Source organism: Ochotona princeps, chromosome 8 (assembly GCF_030435755.1).
Source record: "Ochotona princeps isolate mOchPri1 chromosome 8, mOchPri1.hap1, whole genome shotgun sequence".
Classification (NCBI taxonomy): Eukaryota; Metazoa; Chordata; class Mammalia; order Lagomorpha; family Ochotonidae; genus Ochotona; species Ochotona princeps.
This window is the reverse complement of record NC_080839.1, coordinates 7,715,325-7,731,980: the sequence shown is the minus strand read 5'-3', so window position 1 is coordinate 7,731,980 and position 16,656 is coordinate 7,715,325. Positions and strand designations below refer to the sequence as shown.

The window sequence follows — 16,656 nt, the reverse complement described above, 5'->3', positions numbered from 1 at the left end:
TCATCCGTTCTTTGTTTTGCTCCTTGCTAGATCCAGGGCCTTACTTTGTCAAGAGAATGGACACCATTTATTTTTTAGGCCTCAAACCCGCAAAGTCTCCTTCAGAAGGAACAAGGGCACACACCTTCAGAAGGAACAAGGGCAGGTATTTTGTCCATGTTCATGGACAGTATAGAGTTAGAGGAAACAAAGACAGCTGAGAAAACTACAGTTGATTGTGAAAAGGTTTAGGTAGAAGTGGGAAGCTATTATTGAACAGAAGCAATCAAAAATACTGAAATCAAGTACAGGGATTTTTAATGGGCAGAGTTAAGTGTTCATCGGTTCTCTTAACAACTATTCAAAATGCCATCAACCACATGCTAAGCTTTATTCACACAACAATAATACAGCAGTGCATGGAACAGACCCAAATCCTACCTTCATGGAGCTTCTACTGTAGGTGAGACAGAAAACAAAACGAAGAAGCAATAGCAATAAACATCACAAGTGAGGTGGTGACATACACTTTGAAACACCAATAGGGACTTCAGATAGTGTAGTGGGGTGTGTGTGTGTTTAGTCACAAGCAAATCTACAAATCTCATACGATTACCTCTTTGGGAATGAGGGAGGCAAATTTCTTTGGCAATAGTTACTTGGATTTCACTCTTTGTAGGAGGAATAAGAAAGACACGTTGCAATGGTTAAGGCAGGAAATGATTCAAGTTTGGATAAAACTTTCTGTAATGAAAGAGAGAAATAGAACCACTTTGGTGGACAATAATTAGATTTCTGATTTGCGCAAATAACATTGTGAAACTTCATTGTAAACTGATCTTTTCTTTCTTTAAGTCCTTTGTTATCTTGGAGTACTATTCATATTTTAGTTCCTGCTAGTTTTTCAGAAGGTTGGCTAAGATCTCTAAGATCAAATTATCTACATACTTAATAGCTGATTATTTTAGACTTGAGTGTTTGTGCAGAAACAACCTGCTTTTAAAGTGTGGTTTGAGTTCATGTTTTTGTAATATACTGTGGTACCTGGTTTGCACACCCTTATCCAGAAATCCTGGTCCAATCTTCAACAAATTCTCTGTTGCAAAATGGTATCACACCTTGAGTTAATTTGCTGTTTGCATGTTATTCAGTTAAAAATATAGTGTATTAATTATCTGTAATCTTTTTGAAGGTTTATCGCATGTATAAACTTTAAGTATTCTTGTAGCACAATTATTTTTAGTTACACTTTTTCCATAAAGTGTTTGAAATACCTCTGTACCAGCTAAGATAGCTACGATGTCCTTAGATGGTATAGTTTTATGGGGCCACTGTTATATATGTGGTTCATTGTTGATTGAAATGTTATGTGGTACATAATTGTGATACTATTTTTACCATCAAGGGAACTGAAACACAACAAAAGTCAACTTTCTCAGTGCCACAGAGCTAGGATATTGTAGACCTAGGATCCAAACTGAGATACAATTTGTGCGTAAGGAAAGGAAGCTTAATTTTCTGTGCCAATAACTATCATACCATATTTCCATTTCTAGAATGCAAACTGTCAGTTCCTAAACATTTTAGGATATTTTTTTTTTGCATTACAATCAGTGACACCACTATTGTTGTCAATGATGGAACAATGAAAGAGTACATCTTGAATAGGAAAGCTCATCATCTTTGGAGAGTCAGTAGAATCTCAGATTTCACTTACTGGCTAATCTTGGGCAAGTTCTTTAACCTTTCTAGAATGTGGCTTTCTATTAAACAAGCTTAATAATGCCACTCAGTGTTGTGAGCATGAAATTAATATCCTTTTACAGTGTCTTACTCATGGTTAGACATGTAGGAGGTGCTTGAATCTTACACATTCCTTCCTATGGAAATGCTCCATTTAGGGTATGGGTCAGATGATAGGGTGTATCTTGGTAGGTGTTGCACTATTGGGCAAGAAGCAGCAAATAGCTGGTGGGAATTCTGGGCCTGGTTAATGCCAAATTTGTGCTAACTATACCAGTGTGCTAGCACACTTGGTTGCTCCCTCCCTTCCTTCCTTCCTTCCTTCCTTCCTTCCTTCCTTCCTTCCTTCCTTCCTTCCTTCCTTCCCTCCTTCCTTCTTTCCTTCTAGATGGATGCAGAAGGTGGTGAACTCCAGTCTGGGATCAGATAACCCAGGCAGGGTGTTTGGGGATGTATTGAAGAGGAACGGCCAGACATGTGTTCTACCCACCTTCCTCTGTGCCTGACCCTCCCCACCTGAATCAGAGGCCCACAAAGGCATGCTTTCCTCTCAAGTATACCAACAATATTGAAAATAAAATTTTAAAAAGTTAGGGAAAAAAGAAGCTTTTTTCCTCCAGAAATATTTTAACAAAAATTGGCTATTTCCAAGAGATACCCACTGCATATCCATCAATAAGGGAACCTTAACAGAATAGAAAATATTTTTTAAAAGATTCATTTATTTTTATTACAAAGTCAGATATACAGAGAGGAGGAGAGACAGAGAGGAAGGTCCTCCGTCCGATGATTCACTCCCCAAGTGAGCCACAATGGCCTGTGCTGCGCCGATCTGAAGCCAGGAACCAGGAACCTCTTCTGGGCCCCCCACGCAGGTGCAGGGTCCCAAAGCTTTGGGCCGTCCTCAACTGCTTTCCCAGGCCACAAGCAGGGAGCTGGATGGGAAGCAGAGCTGCTGGGACTAGAACCGGGGCCCATATGGGATCCCGGGGCGTTCAAGGCGAGGACTTTAGCCACTAGGCCACGCTGCCGGGCCCAACAAAATAGAAAATTTACCATATGGCTATGATTTCAGAAAAGAAAAACTGTAGACACTTTAATGTATCAGCAAAGTTCAACACTAAAGTCACATTCTTTCTTATGGGCTATGATTAAGAATCTGGTTAGACATCAAAATAAAACTGAATACAAATACAGAACTATTATGTCAAAGAACTCTGCAGAAACATTTGTAATGCTGGCATTACAGCCATGTGAGTGCTGGCTTATGACCCAGATACTCCATTTCTGATTCAGTGTCATGCTTATGTGCCAGGCAAAGCGGCAGAAGATAGCTTGATTACTTGGGATCCTTAAGGAGCAAGTCTGTTTCTGCTTTCTGTTGCTATAATGAAATATCATGAAATGAGCAACTTATAAAGGATAGAGATTTTTTTAGTTCATGTACTGGAGGCTGGGCAATTCAGGATGATGGTTCTGGTATCTGCGTTAGCACCTAGTGGGGGTTGTACATTGTGAGAGAGCACACGATAGGATCCTGCCACCCACTTGGGAGATGGAGTTCCTTGCTCCTGGTTTCACCTGGGCATATTTGGTTCCTGGGGCATATTTCTATCTTGGGGGAAAGATAGAAGATGTACCTCTCTTTCTCTACCTTTCTCTAACTCTGTCTTTCAAATAAATCTTTACAAATAACAAGTTTGTGATGGAACAAATTGAACTTAAGAAATTAAGAAAAAATCTTTTGGAGGAATTTGCGGTGACTTGGGCTACTTAAAAGAGAAGTTTAAATTTCAATGATGACTTGGGGCACAATTCTTGTGGATGAGGCTTGTAGGGACTGCTGTCATTTAGAAGCCTGGGTAACAGGTGGAAAGCTGGTGTTGCGGGTGATTCTTGAGACAGAGAGGAAGGTCTTCTATCCGATGGTTCACTCCCCAAGTGACCACAATGGCGGGTGCTGTGCCAATCCGAAGCCAGGAGCCAGGAACTTCCTCCAGGTCTCCCACATGGGTGCAGGGTTCCAAGGCTTTGGGCCATCCTCAAATGCTTTCCCAGGCCACAAGCAGAAAGCTGGATGGGAAGTGGAGCTGCTGGGATTAGAACCAGTGCCCATATGGGATCTTGGCGTGTTCAAGGTGAGCATTTTAGCTGCTAGGCCACCGTGCCGGGCCCTGCGGGTGATTCTTAATGCTGACCTGTTGGTACACTCTTTGTCTTTATCCTAGGTAGGAATTCCATGAACTATGCAGAGGACTCAATAGGGCTACAATTTTTTTTTTCCAAAACAGGGTTCTAAGGACTACTTTATGATCTTAAAAGTACTTCTTAAAAATTTTATTTTATTTATGTGAATGGTAAAATTACAGAAAGGGTGAGACAGAGAGAAAAGGTCTCCCATCTGTTGGCCCACACACCAAATGACCGCAATGGCAAAGTAATGGAAGAGGACATTAGAGTAGCAATTCAACAGGTGTGGCAACCCTGAGTCTGGCCGGATTTTTCTTCTTCCTTAATGGATAGAAGGCTAGAAATAGTGGAATGCTTTTGCGGCTTTCAAATATCCTTAATAGTGGAGACTGAATGCTCATTGCTTGTATTGTATTTTATAAAATCATTCAATGACAACACTAGAAACCAAATCATTTCTAGTGGTTAACATTTTCTTAAAATTACGTACTTACAGGGTTTTTTTTTCCCCTCAAAGGAGGACATTGACAGCTAAACCCACTGACTGTCTCATAACTCTCATTTCCTCTTGCTAGCTGGTGACATCATCCTCATAATTTAAAAGAAATTCTTCATAACTGAACAGTATTCAGAGGCAATGCTGGAGAGAGGATTTACAATGTTTTGATTTGAAGCACTTCATATACTATGGTGACTTCGTATAGGGTATGTTCAGTGTTCTGTTCGTCTACTCTTGGACTGCAATTTACCCTAAATGTGACTCAACATGGCAATACATTGCCAACTTTAATGACTTCTGGGGTTGATGGAGTTCAATTAGGTGACGCTTACCTGAGACTTATCGGGTGGAAGAATCTAGCTGTTGACCAGAGTTGTTGAAATGGCATCAAAATGGTACACTTCCTGGGGCTGGTATGGTGGCATATCAGGCTAATCCTCTACGTGTGGTACTAGCATCCCATATGAACACCAATTTGAGTCCCTGCCTGTCTCTTTAGACCAGCCCAGCTTTGGCTGTTGTAACATTTGGGCACTTATCTAGTGGATGGAAGTTGTGTATCTCTCTCTCTCTCTCTCTCTCTCTCTCTCTCTCTCTCTCTCTCTCTCTCCCTCTGTAACACAAGTAAAACAAATAGATCTTTAAAATGGTGCACTCCTAGAGTTGATGCTTATAATAGAGCATGTGCCTTCTTTCATGTGGCTTGGGTTTTCTAACAGTGTGGTCATCTTAGGATAGAAATGCTTCTTGGCAGGTCAGAGAGCCAAGACAAAGTATTCCAGGAGACCTGGGAAAATCCTGAAAAGGTCTGGTGTAGTCTGCCTCAGAACTGCCAGAAAGTCACTTCCACCTCAGTCCATCGACTGAAATTGATTATGTCCCTGAAAGCAGCCCAGGTTCAAGGGAAGGGAAATTACCTCTGCATTGAATGAAAAACAAATGAAAGAGGAGCCATTTTTAATTCGTTAAAGAGATCATTGAAGAGATCATATTGGAAGGAGACCACTTAGAGGAAATAAATTGGCATTTATATTCAGGAAGGATCAAAGCTTTGCAAGCTTCCAAGGTCAATGTCTAGATTTTGGAAGGTCCTTATTGGAAAAGTGACAAACTTTGGAGACAAATTACAGAAACTTGCAGGAAACCAGTGATAATGGGACAAAGTGGAATTACAAAAGAGATATTATATCAAAGAATAGATTGAAAGAGCACCATATTTTGTTTATGTGGCTCGCAAATGACCAAGTACCAGCATTTAATTATAGACGAAGTCACTTCAAAAGGGATCTAAAACATAAATTCATTTTTAGTATATAAGTTTTGAAACCCATATATTTGAGAGCTCTCTGAAAACTTTAAGGAAATGTATATTATTTTAAAAAGCTATGCATGAATTTCAGCATTTGTTTTATTTGAGAGTCAAAGAGGCAGACAGCTCCCACCCAGTGGTTCACTCCCTAGATACCCACAATACCCCAGATGATATCAAGAGATCTACTCAATCAGGTCTCCCACATGGGGGCAGGGAGCCCATTTTTTCACCAATGCTGTTTTTTCCAGAATGTACTTCAGTTGGAAGCCAGAATCAAGGGCCGAACCAGGACCTGAACCCAAGCAATCTGGAATGGGATATGGATGTCGCAACTGGTGTCTTAATCTCCAGGCTCAATGCCCTCTCCAAATTACAAAACATTTCGCTGCCCAAATATACTTATAATTTCATCATCCATGAACCTTCTACTTCTTGGGTGATGTGGGGGATCTGGAAAGAGCTGTCCTCTGAACAGCAATAGGGGATTTAGTTATTATTCTTTCAAGTTCCCTTAGAACAGTCATTTGGGAGTCAACAGAAGACAGCTGGCATGACAGAGAACCAACCACTTAACCGGTTCTGTCAGGTGCAGCTGTCCTTGAACATAGCCAGGTCTACTGATTTCTGGAACCTGCTGTTCTGTTTATGTTGACATGGGTAAAATCAGACACAAGCGGTCTCTTGCAGTCCTTTGCCTGCACTGAGTAAAACTAAAGTTGAAATTGGAAGAAAAAGCCAGTCGGCCCGGTGCAGCCTCCGACTTTCCTTCTTCCTCCTACGAAGGAGGGTAAGAAATGGTTCATTGCTTGAATTGTCTAATGACACACATCTCACACCTTCCGTCAGTTCACATCTGTGACCGACTCACAGCTTTCTATGTGGTAAAGGTCTTATAAACTCATAGGAACTTGAACGGAAAGATGATCATAGAAGCCCACAACTAATTGCTTAGGGAAAGGGAGAGGAGTGAGTTGCTTAAAACTGAGAAGTTACTGGAAGGTTATGGGAGACCGACCTTAAAAAGTGGTTATTTGGAGGTCACTAGGTGGAAAGTATGAGAGAAGCAAAAAAAAACTGGGCCGATGAAGGAAGCCCATCTAGGACAGTGGTTTTCAATCTACGTTGTGGTTCTGAGAGATATTACTGGCAGTGCCATTTGCAACAAAACCAGGTGCAGCCATTTAAGGCTTATAGAGACCCTATCCTGGGTGTGTGTGGAAATGTGATTTTTCTGTATTTCTTTGCAACTGAAGTCATCTTCACTTAGGAATTCCCATTTTCACCCAGTGGCAAATACAAAACAAAAAAATGTTCCAGTTCACACTCCTTTTTTCTCTACTAGTCCAAGACTCAGCCTTTTTTGGGGGGAAATGACACAATCTACTCATGGTTTTCCTCTAACTACCCCCTGTCTCTTCCTAGAGGGTAACTGCAGTTCTTCAGGGTGGCAGGGTAGAGGACCTGGAGGAGCTCTGGCACTGGTAGAGAGGGCCCTGTGCACAGGTCATTCTGCTCTTTGTCTGATTATGTACTTGCCCCGCCAGCCCAGACTTCACAGGCTCTTTCAGGTCTGAGCCCTCTTGTAGTTTGGAGACCCTTGGCTGCTTTGCCTGGCCATGCTGGGATGGCCTGCGGACTGTACTCACATCCAGGCCTGCTCCTTGACTTGGGTCATGCAGGATGCGGTGCATTGCTATGACAGTGGGCAGAGAATGCTCATGGCCACATGCCAAGATGCCAAGTGTCATTTCTCTCTTCTGGAGCTGCCTACCAATCTCTTCTTTAGGGTTTTCTCCTGATTGGTGGTTTTGGTGGCACATGGGGCTATTGGCCAGTCTGAAAACTTCCAGGGCCACTTTCCTCTGATTCTCCTTTCCCCATTTCTTACTGGCCTATTCTGAGAAAGAAAAAATATAGCTTTCGATTTTCACATAATCTTCTGTACTCTAGAGTTTATGATAGAAACTCTACAGCCTAAGTTCTCCAGCATCTTAGCTGCAGGAGTTCAAAGACGTAAGATCAAACATACTTTCACTGTCATACTTCCAAACTTAGTGTTAATTTTTTAGAGTGGACAATCCTTCAAAGTACTTTTCTGCCACATGGGGTAGGGGAACTGTTTAGTTCTTCAGGCATCATAGATTGGATCAGTCTACATGGTTTTGTTTCGTGTGCAGTACCAAAGCCTTCTCAAGAAGGTTAGGGGGTATTTCTGTTACTCCTTTTTGTGGAGATGTAAGCCCTTGAGCACACCATGAGTGTACATCAGCGCAAGGGGCATGATGTAGGCCAGAGCACGTGACTGTGTTCTGTGTGCTGGTGAGTCCAGGACTGAGAGCGATCCAGGGCTGACCTCGTGGGAGAGGTGGTAAATACCCAAGTGTTGGCTGGCACTGGCGGAATGAGCCCAGAATTAAGGGAGGGAAATCAACCATCACCTCTACAGTGAATGAGAAACAAATGGAAGAGGAACCATGAAGGAGACAAGGAAGCAAAGGCAAGGAGAGCGTCAGAGGAAGGTCTGGGGGTGGCTGAAGGTGAACGAGTGGCGGTCCCAGGGGTCATCTTCAAGGTTAGCCAAAGTCCTGTACTGAGACCTCCCTGTGTGCCTATGGCAGGAGGCAGAGGTGAATGGGTATGGTCAACTCTTGGGAATAAAAGAAACCTGTCGGTTTTATTTCCCTTTTGTTACACACATCAATTTCACTTTCTTCTTGTGAACTGCTTAAAAACATTCATTATGTAAATAGGAACATGAGGGTTTGCATTCACTACACACAGGGCTTCCCGACCGGTTCAACAAGAAGCACGGAGCCAGGTTTACCTGCCTGCCTTGGCTTTCATTACCTGAGACACACCTGTGTAGGAGGCTTCAGGTAGACTTCCCGCGCCGGCATCAGGGAGCGCGCTTAGAAGCTGCACCCTGGAAGCCCCCAGGAGCTTTAGGAACTCTGACATTTCGGCCCCAGAGATTCCGACACAACTGATGTGGGTATGGATATGTCAAACCCCACCACTGAGGTATGGGCAGTTAATGAATTCTCACACTCTGGGTCACTGCTGTCTGAGAAAAGGGAATCTTTTAAGCTTCTGGAAGCAGACAAAACAAAGAAACAAGAAATAGTAGTCAAAGCAGGCAGGTTCAGGGGTTGATGAAGGGCTGATCGTCCCTTCCTGTTTGCTGGGTCCGGAGCTATGGCAGGCTGCGGGTAGCCCATCTTACTCTCATTTCAAATTTTCTAGGGAAGCAGGAGCTGGCCCAGCCTGGGGGAGAGGCAGGAAGGAAGGAAGCCAGCTCTCCTCAGACACCCAGTACCTCCTTGGAGGAGGGCTCGTTGTCACTGGAGGATCCAGCCTGTCAGGGGAGGAGCAGGTTTCACTGCCTGGGACTCCTGGGCTTGGAACCCATGCAAGCAGAACCTGGGATCCCAGAGTCATCCTCTCGGGTGACCTTGACTGTGGGACTTTCGCCATTCTTGGATTTGGCTGGGTGTCAGTTCTGTGCAAAGTGAGTGGGTGGTGGTGGTGGTGGGGGGGTAAGTGGCTCTCCAGCTTAAATAAGCATATCCGGTCTAGTCCAAAATCTGATATCAAGATTATACAGCAAATAAACCTTTTCTTTTCTTTTCTTTTCTTTTCTTTTCTTTTCTTTTCTTTTCTTTTCTTTTCTTTTCTTTTCTTTTCTTTTCTTTTCTTTTCTTTTCTTTTCTTTTCTTTTCTTTTCTTCTTTTTTCTTTATATAAGCCAAGTGCATATCAGTTGCAAAAGAACTAGCAGCTAACACTGTCCTAGGTCAGGATACTGCTGTGACATCTCAGTCCCATCTCAGTCCCTTCTGCTCCGTGAAATGGGCGTCCTTACCATCCTTTTCATAGAAGAGAAAACGGAGATGTCAGTTAGGGGCTCAAACGCAGCGCTGGGGGGGCAGCAGTATGAAGGCCGCTTCCAGACCAGGTGTCCGGTCGGCGGTGGTCTCCTCAGTTCGCCCTGGATGGTCGAGCTGAAAGGCTAGGTGAGCTGTGCCAATCAATTTCTGCGGGACCCCAGCTGCTGCTTCTCGAATTCCAAGGCGGTGGTCAGGCAGCCGATAGCAGCCTTGCCTTACTCCGACATCAGCCGGATTTCGGGGCAGTGGCTCCGGGCCCCTGCTGACCGCCTGAGCGCAGAAGCGGGGGCAGCGGGCCAGCTCGCTCTCCGCCCGCGTCTGTCCCCGCCCTGCCGTCTCCGCCCGCTCCCTGCCCCCGCGGCGGCGGGGCTGGAACCCGGGCCGCGCCCGGCCTTTCCTCCATCGCGAGGGCGAGCGCAGCTCGTGCCCGGCGCCCAGAGCCCACTCCTGGGAGGAGCCTCTCAGGGCAGCGGGGTCCGGGCCACGGAGGCGCTTGCTTGCCCCGCGCGCCCAAGAGCAGCAGGAATGTGACCATCGGGCGCCCGCGCCCCGGAGCACCCCTTGCTCGGCTCCCAGGGCTGCTGGCTGTTCACTCTCGGATCCTGGCCTGTCCCAACGCGGATCTCTCAGGTAAGAGTTGCAAACTGGAGAGCTCTGGACACGGGTCCGGGCAGGGGTGTGTAGCGACGGACAGTGGCCTGGAAACCCTGGGGAGATCCTAGCACGTCCTCCTCAAGATACAATCGGTGATCAGGCGTTGGTTGTGTAAGAGCGTGATGGTGGTTAGATCTCAGTGCGGGTTTCCTGTGTGAAGCCACTTAAGGCTTATCCAGACTTCTGGGGTGGGAAGGTGGTGGTGGTGGGGACTTGCCAGTGGTTCTGTGGGTCGTCCCAGGGCTTGTGTGTTTGTGAGAAACTGTGTGTGCTCCTTGCATCTGAACTGTATCCTTCAGGAATTTGGGCTGTGAAGAGCCAGCCCACTTAACAAACAGAAATTAAACTCTTAAAGGCAGCACCACAGAGGGTGGTTTGTTTGCCAAGAGCTAGGTAGCTCAGAAGAGCAAGAAGACATTGGTTGTTACAACCAGACTGTCTCGCATTTGACAGTTTATTAGGCCCTTTGTATGGGCTGATCTTTTATCCTCCCAGAAGCCTTGGAAGGAAGGTGCAATTATCCCTCTGTTTTATATCAGCAGAAAAGCTTAGCGAGGTGACTAAGTGTTGGAACATAGACACACAGGAAGGAGAGATGGGCCTCTGGACTGTCAGCTGGGAGCGCTGCCACTGGGTCATGAAGGCTTCCACAAGTCCTTGGGCTGCCCAGAGAGAGGAGGGCAGCAAGTGGGGTGAGCGGATCCTCGCAGTCCTACCACGAACAGCTCTCAGAGCCTCTCCTGGGGGCTAAAGATACTTACGGAGAGCCATGGTCCCTTACAGTGAAGTCCACCTCCTAGGGCACATGGGCCACCGGATGCCATGGAGTCTGTGCCAAGATGCTAAAAGATGAACATGCGGGGTTGAATTCCCTGAGTGCGAGTTAGGGAAGCTCAGGGGTGTGGGCAGTGTTTGGAGCCCCTTCCCCCCACCAGCTCAGCTGCTGCTGCTATCTTTTCTTCTTGTAATCCTTTCTAACATCTTCGACACTCCATTTAGCACTGTGTGTTTGTTTTCTGTGTTAACTTGTGTGCTATGTAAAATAGCATGTCTCTGTGATGGAGGCAATGGGGCAAGAGGTGTGGACTCCTGATTTGTTTCCATCTGTGTTTGGAGAGCTGCCATTCAGCTGTGTTTGAAGGTCTCCTGCATCCATTGCCCCCCAACCCCCTCCAGGTAGCTGCCAATAAAAGGTTTGACTTGAATTCTCACTCACAGGGCATCCTGGATGTTATAACATGGCAAAGGCTTTCTTTATGGCTCAGAAGCACATAACATCCTTTAAGTAAAACTTTCACCTTTGTTGAAACACCACTGATAAGATTCTCTTATCTACTGGACAGGTGTTTCCTAAATGTTTTCCATGGGCAAGGCACTGGGGCAAGTGCTGGGGGATGAAGCCATGAATAAAACAAAAATGCCTTTGGATGTGAAAGTGAAATGGGGTCTTTGAAATCTGCCTCTCTTCAGTGGGTTGCCCAGGGCACACCATTCAGTTTCCTCAGGGGTGAAGGATAAAAATGCTGTGGCCAAGGATGGAATGTTGCAGTCCCTTTTAAGATAGCAGCTATGCGTGTGCACTAGGGCAGATGGGAAACCTGCTTTAGGGATGCATCTATGCAAGATGGGTGTTTTCCTGCAAGTGGAAGGCTGTGATGGGGGTCACTCACTCATCAAAATGGCAAAGCTGGTTCATCGCAGTGAGACCGAGTACTGTGTGTAGGGGTCAGGATGCCCAGAGAGGCTCTCTTTCTTGGGCTGAATGTTGGATCCACCATGCATTAGCCCCTTGGAGGAAGAGAAGTTGTCGGGGGTGGGGGGGGGTGTAGTATGGAACCTGTGACTGACTGGCCATAGCAGGGCCTCATGATGTTACCCATGTGTTAGTATGAGCAGATGCTTGGTTTTCATTTTCCTTTCTCCACAGTTGTTAGGTGGGCTGGGGGTAAGGGTAGGAATCTGCCACATCAGCAGTCTCAGCTCCTCTGGTTGCCTAAGGCTCATGTCTATGCCCAGTGCAGGGGGACAGTGTGCACAGGGATTCTGTGACCTCACTGAGGACTGAAAAGGGCCCGAAGCCTGCCACACTCCCTCCTCACTAAATGCCTTGGAATTAATTGTGCACTCTGTCCTATCTATATGTGTCCATAGGGACGCATGTGGTAGTCATGGGGATGCGCTCCCACTACTGCATGTTTTGGAAAGGATCGACAAGATGGCACACATTAAAAGGGAGATGAAGGAAAGGCAATCGTGGAGATGAAGTAAGAGCCTCCAGTAAGACTACGAAGGTGTCAGTGTAAACGTTGATAACCCACGTTTTTGTCAAGTTGACCAAGTGGGGCTGCAAATGCAGAGGTCAGCTTCATATTCCAGCCTTGGCCGTGGCCAGGATGGGATGAAGAGCAGAGCAGTATGGATCTCTGGTTTTGAAGCCTGCCAGGTAGTTCTGAAGTGGAGCTGAGGTTGGTGACACATGCATCCCTTCCTGTAAGCGGTGACAAAAGAAACTGTCAGTGTCTGCAAGACAAAACCAAAGTACTCAGGAGAAATCAAGGAAAAATGGTACTAAGACAAGGGCTTTCCCCCAAAGTCCTGATTCTGGAGCTGGGAATAGCAAGCTTTGGGGTGCCTCCAGTGTAGTGCAGGGACCACGGCTCAACCCAAGAGGTATAGTGAATCTGAGGGTTTGGCGCACCTGGACACCCAGATCTGAGCCCTTTAGAGATGCCCCATGACTCCTAATCCAGAGCTGAATGTCAAATTAGGTGCTGTTACTTTTTTAAAAATGAAGCTTTTTACTCTTTTTATTATTTGAAAGGGAGAGACAGAGAATTCTATCTGCTAGCTCACTCTGGGAAAGGCTGGAACCAAGAAAGCACCTGGATCTGGGTCTCCCACATTGAGGGCAGAGGGTCATCCCCTGCTTTCCCACACACATCAGCAGGGAGCTGGGACAGAAGCAGAGCAGCTGGGTCTTGATTCAGTGTTACAACATGGGATGCCCTGCCCTGAGCTGAGGCATAACCCACGAATGCTGTCACTTCGGAATGGTTTGTCTCACCGTAGTAGCAATCCAACACTCCTCTTAATGCTCATGTTTTAAAACACCTGATTTGTACTTCTATATTGATAAAAACAAAAGTTACTTACAGTCTTACTTTTATAATCACTATAAATATAACATGTAGGGCATAGAAAAGTAATAAAAGTAATTTGTATTCAAGTGACGTATTTCAGTGTGCATGTACTCCAGGGAGGTTGCCCAGAGCTTTACATGGACTTACCACAAACAGTGCACGTGACAGCCTCAACCTCAGGCTGGGCAGATGAGTCATGGTGCCCAAGCAAATACCATGAAAGGATGCATGACTTTTGGTCAAGTTCTAAATGGCAGCCCAAGATCAGTCATCTCTGTTTTCCTGCTAGTTACATTCCTGAAAAATGTATGGAGGGAAATTGCACCAATAGAGCAGATATTATGTGTGTAGGGATGTCAGTTAGAGGGTAGGCTGCAAGCACCATCAGTGTAGTTCCTGTGGTGATAAGGGCTTGTAGGAGACCTGGAGGTCACACAGGCTGAGTAGAACTGCCTTGTGGGGGTCCGGCTGTCTAGCCCCAGTGGCTTGCATCACTAAGTGCATTGGAATCACCCAATGTGGAACCTTCTGCCATGGTTTCTGGAGTGCCCCCTTGGATGCCATCCTTAGCCTGGTGAGGACCACTACATTCTCTGCTGCATCCTGTGGGAGTGGGTCCTGAAGTGGAAAGGGCACCGGAAAGATCTAAGCTAGCCATCAGACATGCACTGACAGTAACTGTGAAAAGATTAAGTAGGTAGTGGCCATCAAAAGACCGAGTGCTGTGTGCAGAGTTGAGGATGGGGGAGGAGGTGGCTACTGAGAGTCAAGAGCGAATTTTGAAGAAGTGACTAAAGTGATCCATGTCTTAATGATGTTTTCCTGGTGTATAATTATCATAGTTTGTGGAACCATATACTTAAGGTTTGGGTATTTCAATGTATGCAAATCTTGCTCTAGTTGAAAAAAAGTGACTGAAGCAAAAATAGTGAAAACTTGTAAAGAAGAAAAGTAAAACTTGTAAAGAATGCCTGGTGCCTTGAGAGTGTCTCTGTGGGTTCCAGCTGGAAGAACAGCTGTTCTTGCCTGATGGAAGGGGTCCTGCCTGGGGCAACTGTGGTAGCCAATACATCTCTCTACTTCATTTCCCCCTTGCCGTTAAAACTCACACACCTTGTTTGAAACTACCAATCTTGGGACCTTGTCATGACTGAGTAAAATCAATTTCCCATTAACACCTGAAACTCCGTTGGCAGTGTTTATCATTGTATTCTTGTGTATCTCTATGGCGCAATCCTACATTCTAGGGCCAGCAGGATGGCATAGGTTACTCCTTTGCCTGCGGCACTGACACCCACGTGAGCTCTAGTTGTAGTTCCGGCTGCTCCACTTCCCATCTGGCTCCCTGCCTGTGGCCTGGGAAAGTAGCAGAGCATGGTGCAAAACCACATGGGATACATAGAAGAAGCTTCTGGCTCCTGGCTTTACAGCAGCAGCTCAGCTCTGGCCACTGTGGCCAATGGGGACTGAACCAGTGGATGAAAGTTCTGTCTTTCCCTCTCTCTGTAACGCTTTTAAGTTATATATCTATATCTATACAATTTATCATGGTATATATATATATGTATATAAGTATATATATTACTTAACATTTATATATATATTTAAAAGCAACAACCCACTTTCCTTGTCCCATTTGAGTAAATGAACCAGATCATTCTGCCATGGGTAGGGCTTGGGGATCATCTGTGATAGGACAATTGCAGCTTGAGTGTTGCTTGGGCTTTCTGGGGCTAAGGGGTGAATGTCTGTGGTTTGGAACCTGGGAAATGGCAGTTCTTTTCCTGGCTCCTTGTGTTGTAAGGCACTCTGGGATAAAATCAGCAGTAACCAAACTGAATACACAGTAAAACTTTTAGGGTTTCTGCATGTGGAGAAGTGTGCTACAACTACTGCAGAATGTAAATGGTTGAGTCACATCTGAAGCCCAATGTGATGGTACCCTTTGTCGTAGTTTCCAGCATTCCCTTCCTCATCTTGAGTGTGGACACTCTGGGTGGACACTTCAGTGTCTCAGGTTAGGTTGCTTGTTTTTTCTGCCCTGTGGATGTGTTGGTAGAGTCTTGAGGCTCCCATTAGTCATGGTTGGGGTTGCAGAGAGAGGGTTGCATGGTTCCTTAGGGCAGTGCCTCTTGGGAAATGAAAAGCAAATGCTCAACTTGGTGTGGAAGGATCTCACTAGCAGGGGCATGATTTTATTGCTATGTGTTTTTTTAATTTGTTTTTTATTTGAAAAGCAGAGAGAGAGAATTTTTCATCTACTGATTCACACCGCCCCCCCCAAAGCCGCAAATGCCAGAACTGGTTTGGTCCAAAGCCAGATTTAAGGAGTTTCCTTTGGGTCTCCCATGTGCGTTTAGGGACCCAAGGACTTGGGGGCATCGTCTGTTTCCTTCCCAGGCTCATAGCAAGGAGCTGGATTGGAAGTGGAGCACCTAGGACTAGAACCAGTGCCCATATGGTTTGCAGGCCTCATAGATGGAGACTTAGCTTGTTGCAACACAATGTTAACCCTTGCCCCTGCAGATTTTATCTTATATCAATCATGGCAAGTTTTCTTCCCATTTTATAATGTATTCATGCTTACTCTAATATGGAAAAACTAAATCTGTTCAGTGAAAACTTTACGTTGATTAGTCTGCTTTTCATTGCTTTCACTAAATTACTTCATAGAAACTTTCTTAGGAAAGAAAATGTTTATTTTAGCTCTCACAGTATGAGGTTACAGAACCAGTCAGCCCCCAGGATGAACCAGTTTTCCTTCCAAGGGCACAACCTCAGTGGCCCAAAGATCTCCCACGGTCTCATCTCTGAGATACCATGATTAGATAAAGCCTCTATCCTTCATTAATATTTCACTTTAAGACATTAGAGATTAAACAGCTGCAAGGGTTTGGGAGCGGCAAATCCTACTTAACCTGTATCATTGAGTAAAACCAATGACTGGATAGAGAGACTCTGCTGGTTTCATTGCTTGCATATCCTGTTGTACCTTGATATTCACTTAGAAATCCACAAGATGCCCTGCCTGTACTGAAATCCACAGACACTCAAGTCCTTTTTGTTAAATGGCAAATACTTACAGTCACATATGCAATAATAGTTGCATAAAACATACACATGTCCTCCTGTATAGTCTATGTCATACCTAATTTAATGTAAATGCTATGTAAATATTTGCTGTTCTTTATTGGTTATGGAATAATGACAAGAAAAATAATTGATCCACTATTGTTCGACATCCATGGAAGCA

General features: G+C 45.2%; 1 protein-coding gene across 6 annotated transcripts in view; it reads left to right on the top strand.

The window, feature by feature from the left end:
• Positions 1 to 16,656, top strand: part of IL1R1 (interleukin 1 receptor type 1) — a 65,106-nt gene that overhangs the window by 20,290 nt on the left and 28,160 nt on the right. For 3 of the 6 annotated variants that reach the window (XM_058667472.1, XM_058667475.1, XM_058667469.1), the window contains exon 1: positions 10,208 to 10,239. The exons of 2 other annotated variants lie outside the window; for them this stretch is intronic. The gene's annotated coding sequence lies outside the window, so the exon portion shown is untranslated. Of the gene's footprint in view, positions 1 to 10,207; positions 10,240 to 10,843; positions 10,956 to 16,656 lie in introns of those variants that run through there. One more of the 6 variants, XM_058667471.1, reaches the window with a different exon arrangement.